At 44.3% G+C, this 7,012-nt stretch overlaps 1 protein-coding gene and 1 long non-coding RNA gene across 2 annotated transcripts in view; one reads left to right on the top strand and one right to left on the bottom strand.

The window, feature by feature from the left end:
• fstl4 (follistatin-like 4) overlaps window positions 1-4,502 on the bottom strand; it is a 192,228-nt gene extending 187,726 nt beyond the window's left edge. The window contains exon 1 of the mRNA XM_007572566.2: window positions 3,772-4,502. The gene's annotated coding sequence lies outside the window, so the exon portion shown is untranslated. The remainder of the gene's footprint in view (window positions 1-3,771) is intronic.
• Window positions 2,091-3,655, top strand: LOC107833000 (uncharacterized). Its single transcript, XR_001658711.1, has 2 exons — window positions 2,091-3,031; window positions 3,211-3,655. It is a non-coding gene; the product is annotated as an uncharacterized LOC107833000 (long non-coding RNA).
• Window positions 4,503-7,012: the final 2,510 nt, after the last annotated feature.

Genomic DNA, 7,012 nt, shown 5'->3' with positions numbered 1-7,012 from the left:
AGGGTTTGACCTCTGCAGGTCAAAAGGTCAGGGTTTGACCTCTGCAGGTCAAAAGATCAGGGTTTGACCTCTGCAGGTCAAAAGGTCAGGGTTTGACCTCTGCAACCCAAAAGATCAGGGTTTGACCTCTGCAGGTCAAAAGGTCAGGGTTTGACCTCTGCAACCCAAAAGATCAGGGTTTGACCTCTGCAGGTCAAAAGGTCAGGGTTTGACCTCTGCAGGCCAACACAGACAGAAACCATGAAGGTCTTTATAAACTGAGTTTAGCGAGTTAAAAACTGAGTATCTAGTTGCATTTACTTGAGTTGCTTTTTAGGTAAAAATGTACTTTCAGGAGTACTTGTACTACGTTGTACTTTTTACTTTTACTTGAGTAGTTTTTTATAAAATATTTTTTCTCTTACTTGAGTAAAATTTCTGGGTTTTCTTCCCACTGAATGAAAATCAAACATGTTTTCACCAAAACCTGAAGTTTCTGTTAAAGTTTCTGAAGTTTTTTTTATTGAAAGAAACTGATTTTACTTCATTTTGCTACTTTTTTTGTCCAAAAATTGCAGAAATTTCCACTTGGGTTTATATTTTGGTTCATCTGATGATGTAAGTTTAAATATCAAATGTTTAATTTGACACTTTTTGCCCGATATATTTTACTCCAGTCTTTTGTTGGCCGCTTTTACTTTGATAAAAACGTTAAGGTCGTGCTGCCTTTGCCTCCTGGTCGGGACTCTAACGATGTGAGCTGGTGAGACGACCCAGAGGCTGGTCGCTCCTGTGAAGCAGGAAGAGCCTCAGTTTGGGGTTTTCTCCGTGAGGGCAGAGGGACGGGGCATAAAAGAGGCTGACAGATGGCTGACTACAGTGGATGCTGAACACAGAGATGGCAGCTGACCTTTCGCTAACCCCTCTCCACGTTTCTCACTCTCTGCTGACTCTTTCCAGGCGGCGGCTCTGTTTGGGCAGCGCTGCCGCTGCCGCTCTGAGCTCATGTGGGATCCAGCAGTAAAGGTCATTTCTAGAAGTTCAACATCACTGATCAGAATTTCAAGTGACCGGTGATGTCTGCGACCTGCGAGGAGATCCAACCAGCCCGGAAACGAGCAGGACGGTGCAGCGATAGCGTCGTTCTTACCGAGCGATTTCCATCAGTTTTAAACCCAGAAGGAAACATTTCATCACTTCAAATGAAAGCTGATCAGCGGCCTGCACCGCAGAGCGGCTGGCAGCTCACAACACCTCATGAACCTTTGCTTTTGTTTTTGAGCTCAGCTCGACGGAGCCGAGTCACCAGGTGTACGAACCGCTTCACCTGAGGGGACCGCCATGTTGGGCAGGGAGAAATAAATCACCTTTCTTATGAGACGACGGCGGCTTCAGCTGCCACTTCTGCTGAAGAACAACTGTTACTTCATTAGAAACCAAAACGCTGCAAGCATCATGTGGAGCCAGTTAGCATTTTCTACTCAGCTACAACTGACAGAAATAAAAATAAAAACCAAAACTCTCACTGTGAGGAGAGTCTGGACCTATAACTACGTCATATAAATACTAAATAAAAAGACGCACAGACGTGTTGGATGTGTTTAACTTGTGAGGTCGGAAACAAACCGACCGGATCTCCTCTGAAAAGTCACAACAATCCGTCCAAAACCAGCCGAGGTCGTTTGAAAAACAAAACCAGCCACGTCACATGGAGGCAAAAAGAAATGTTTATTTAACTTTTTGTTAAACTGCAAACCAATGTGAAGCTGTTCTTGTTACATTTTGTGGAATTTTTTATATTTACACTCCAGAACCAGAACCAAGCAGCATTCAGCTTCTATGGACCACAAACCTGGAACAAACGTCCAGAAAACTGAAAAACAGCCGAAACGCTGAGCTGAACGCCCGGCTGGTTGGAGCTGCTTTATTCCTGATGGAACATCGATCAACATGTTTGATGATGAGACTCGACAAAACATTAATTAACTGTGTTGTTTTATGATTTTTGTGTTTTTATGATGTGGAGCTTTTTGAACTGCCTTGTTGCTGAAATGTGCTGCACAAATAAACTTGGCTGATCAATGAAATCATTTTCTTTGCTGTAACAATGGTTTGCTCTGATGACATTTCATATAAAAACAAAGTGACATTTATTTAATTAAACTGACTAAAATTAAAGGTATGAACATAAGCCCTTGTGTTCAGTGTTGGAACAAACAAAGCAAATCTGATGGAGAAACAAAAACCACGCAGCTGCTGAGTCCAGTCACTGGTATATTATATTACTCTGATGCTGCATGTGAGGCTAATCCCTAAGTTTTTCTGCATCATCCAATCACAGCAATCTGAAATCAAATCGCACATTAAGGACAACAAAACAACAGCGACGCCGCGCAGCAGTTTGTCGGAGTGGAAAACTCACTGCAGCATTTATTCTGTCAGCATCGCTCAAAAGGTCAATTACATGCTTATGATGATGAATTTAAATGCAGGCTGGAGACCTGGATAAATAGCCTGCCAGACTAAGAGGAGCAGAGCATGAAAACCTGTAGAAAGCCTTTCTCTCACACGCTGCAGCAGGAAGGCGTCATGGATGAAGTGAAACAGAAGTTACTGTCAGACGCAGCCGCGTTTAAGCCGCTTCTGCTTTAATTGGTCATCAGCGCAGCTCCAGAAGCCTAATTCAGCTCTAATGACTGGAAATGTTACGGTAAGGATTTGTTTGGGTGCGTGTGTGTGTGTGTGTGTGTGTGATCCCACTATTAAACCCGTCTGTGAAGCAACAACCAGCCGTCATCTGCCGGCCTCGGTAATGACTCTCCGGACGGCAGCAGGCAGGCTGGGAGCTGCAGCAGCCCTGCTGACTCTGTTCTGGTTGACATCATTATTTGTAAGGCGACCCGGGGCTCGGCTTGTTTAATCACTGCTGATTAGAAGTGGCTTCATCTCCACTTCTCCTGCAGCTTTGATGCTGCTGCGTTTCTTCTTCGTGGCCTCTCCACTGAGTCAGCAGCTTCTCCAGCACACAGGCTGAACCAGGCAACGTCTCCAGGTGAGAGTGAAACTGGAGTCAGAACTGCACCAAACCGGAAACCAGGGTCACATATCGATCCTGACGCCTGCACGTGCTTTTTGCTGTCCATGCACGCGCAGATGCCCGCAGCTGCACGTGTTGTTTATAAGCTGAAGGTTTTCATTAAATGCCTTTTCTGTGCATGGATTCATATTCAGGCAGCCTGACGCGGAGCGGAGGATCCGGGGAGACGGGCAGGTTTTCAGCGGCAGCCCTGCTCCACCGGCCGGCCTCTCCTCACTCTCTCTGGGGTTTCTTGGCAAAAGCAGCTGATTTAAGTCGATGTTGTTAAGGATTTTCTCCTTTTCCACTCCTATGAGTTTTTTCTGCATGTCTCCAGTTAAAGGTGAAGTCTTGTCAACATCCAGCCTGATGAACTGAGAGGGATCGGGAATCCATGCCGGAGTGTCCAGCCAGACATACGCGCCTCATCACTCAACCCCTGGAGCTCTTCATGTTGTTTTCCATCCGCTAAATGATTTACAGCAGCTGTTTTGCAGCAGTAGTTGGACCCGGTCACTGCCATCGCCCTGCGCCGTAAGGCTCCTCTTCAACCCAGCTGGAATTTCTGACGGATTTATTTTCAAATAAAACTATTGCAAATTGTAAGAAAGAAAAGAAAAAACAAACAAACAAGAAACACAGCCTCCGCTCACTCAAAATCAAATCAAATCCACCAAACTTGTAGCTGCTGGATGTTAAGCCATCTGCCTCCTTACCTGAGATCCTCCGAGGAAAAGCGCAGAAAGAAACAAACAGATTCCACGCAGCGGTGAGTCCGAACTGTTCCGCCTGTAGTCCCACTGGGTTCGTTGTGGCTCGGAATGATTTCGCGCTGGCGGCTCTCAGACGCGGCTGTTTCAGCGGCGGGCGGCGCGTCCCCGACCCTCAGCAGCGGCGGCGGCGGCGGCTGTCCATCCTGCGGCTCTGCGCGGCTGGTTTCCTCTCGCAGCTCCGCTTTCTGCTCTGCCCTATTTCAACTCCTCTCGTGCCGCTCCGCTCCTGACGTCAGCCGCTCCGCACGCAGCTGCGGATGCGTCCCGCGACGGAGGGCGACACCTGGGCGCGCGCGCGAGCTTTGACATCTGTGAGGATCTGACGGCGGAAGTGAAGCAGAGGAAGGCTTCAGTCAGTTCATGATGTTTGTATTGTTCAGAGGCGCAGCTACATCTGAGTCGTTCTTTTATTCCTGTGATTCGATTCAAAAAGCAGTTCAGTTGATTTACACAAAACCAATTCACAAAAAACGTCATCTCAAAAAGCAGAAAGATCCGATTCATAGGGGACAATATACATATATATAATCAGTCCAAGTCGATGTGAATCAGTCAAATTCAGTTTATAATGGTCAAAGTTTCAGTCCCTCACCCTAAGGAGTTTTCAGATCACACCCTTGAAAAGATGCTTTAAAATCCCCCAAAATCCATCCATGCATTAGGATTAAGTTTAAGTAAGTTTTTAAGTTAAGTATGATGATGATGGAGGAAGTGTCACGCGGTGTGGTTGTTGGTGGTGAGGAGAGACGCTGAGACCCAGGTTATGGTGATGATGGAGATTTAATGATAACAAAGCACACACACAGTCCTAGGCAGGCAGCACGGCAGGAACAAGCACGCAGCTAGATACCGGTAGCAACTGTCAAAACGGACTAGACGGAACAAACACAAACCAGGACTTAACAGTTCTACTGGCTAGTGAGAACAACACTGAGACGTTAGACAAACGACGACAAGGACCCGACGAGGAACACAGACAACAGGAGGGTTTAAATACACACGGGGTAATCAGGGGAATGAGACACACCTGGGGAGCAATCAACGGGGAGGACACGACAGATACTCACAGGAAAACAGGACTGAACACAGAAAACTCAAAAACAAACATACAGAAACACGGAACATGACAGGAAGATTGTTTTTTTTAATGGTGGATCACGTTTGTGGGGATTTGTTCTAAGATTTTCCCTCCTAAGAGCCAAATCTGGTGAATTTAAGCCACAAAAATCATTAAACTAAACATGCAAACATTTGTTCTTTGACATTTCTTTTTTGTTTGCGTCGCCTGCATGAAGAATCTTTGTGTGAAATCTGTATATCATTAAAGACTGAAAACATAAAAAGGGCGATGGACCTTATTAAAACAAAAAAACAATTTTGGGGTCATAAATTATTTTCTGTTTTGTTGGCCAAAGTTTTACCAAAACCAATCACAATCATTTAAAGGGCCACAAATGGTCCGCGGACCACAAATGGCCCGCGGACCACACTGTGAGCACAGTGATGTTTGTTTTGTAAAGTGCTGGTAGATTTTACAGACTTTCTGATTTAACATGGTGACCAACCTGCGTTCAGACTGCAGGCTTTAAGGCTCAATACCAGATTTTTGTGAAATCAGACTTTTTTGCGCGACTGTTCACATTTCCAAACATACGTGACCTGAATGTTACTCTCTTAATGAGAACCGCAAACAGCCTAACAGTATCCCTCATGTAGAGGTGCAGGAGCATCACATGTAGCGACCGCGCAGATAAACATGGATGCTAACGGTGGAGCGCATCTTGTGATTTTAAAGTTGTTGTCTGACCAGAGCAGCACTTTCATCATAATTCACACTGGTTGTTGTTTTCTTACCACTTGCAGGGATGTAGATTAGTATCAATGACACGAGTCCGACATGTATCAGATTCAGAACCACACATCCAAGAGCCCTGGGCTGCATTTATAAAAGTCCACTGAGTTTCCAGATTGTCATAAAAAGATCACATGTAGGTCGCAGTAAGGTGATTTGGATCACTTCAGGCTGCAGTGTGAGTTGTATCATCTTATTTACACCTTATAAAAGGTTTGATGTAAAAAATTCAACTTCTGGGACAAGATTAAGAAACTATTTCACACTGAATACTACAGATTAAAGACTTTCACCAGTGAGGGTCTCCAATCTCAGTCCGCAGATCTACTGTCCTGCTATTGTTGGTGTAATCTCCAACACACCTGAGTTCCCTCAACAGCAGGTCAGGAACAAAACATTCATGTGACTGAGGTCAAAGAAAGGTGCAGCAGCTCTGCAGCATCAGCCACTCCTGGTGGGCAGCATCCTGTCAAATCCTGCAGAACAAGGTTCCCCATCCGAAACGTTGAAACAATAACGCAGAGAAACGTGAGTTTCCTTAAGGCTCTTCGATTAAGCAACATGTCATCATGAAAACCAATGAGACTGCAGATGTAACAGCACAAGGTTAGTCTGGAAATTAAAAATCTTTAACAAATTTATAAAGGCTTCCCCAGTCCTGGGGATCAAGAGAAATATATATGAGAAAAAGGTGAAAACGTAAAGCCAGACTCAACTCTTCAGCAGTGAGAAAAGACTGAATGTCGTTTACTGGCAGGAAATGAGCTGGAAAGATCTGATGTGTTTCTTTATCACCTCCCAACTACAGTCTGAAATAAAATATATATGAGCTGAAGAGGAAGGCAGAAAGTGGACAAACTTGTTCTACAAATAAACTCGAGTTGACCTTCATGCGTTTTGAAACTGTCCCAGAATCCAACTGTTCAGGAAGTGTGTTAATAAAATCATTAAGGCGTCCTGGGAGAGCTGATAGAAATGTTTTCCACCGCTCTGTTTCTGAGTGATCTTCCAGGGAGGCGACAAAAACCTGCAGAAAATATTAATGGTTGGAGAAAAAAAGGATAACCCAAATATAGTTACAGGCTGATCCACCGAACACTGACGTTTCAATTCAATGTGGAATAATATGACCAGAGGTAACTAGTTATATTTACCTGAGTCATTTTTTTCTTTGAAAAAAATTTACTTTTCGGAGCATTTTGGACTTTTTATTTTTACCTGAGTAATTTTATTATGAAGTATTTCTGCTCTTACTTGAGTAAAATTTGTGGGTCAAATCCCAAAACTAAACTATGATACGATGTTAATTATTTCCCTCATGTTCTCTAAAAC

This window comes from Poecilia formosa, unplaced genomic scaffold, assembly GCF_000485575.1.
Source record: "Poecilia formosa unplaced genomic scaffold, Poecilia_formosa-5.1.2 Scaffold304, whole genome shotgun sequence".
Classification (NCBI taxonomy): domain Eukaryota; kingdom Metazoa; phylum Chordata; class Actinopteri; order Cyprinodontiformes; family Poeciliidae; genus Poecilia; species Poecilia formosa.
The sequence above is the reverse complement of the archived record's forward strand: the minus strand, read 5'-3'. Positions and strand labels throughout refer to the sequence as shown.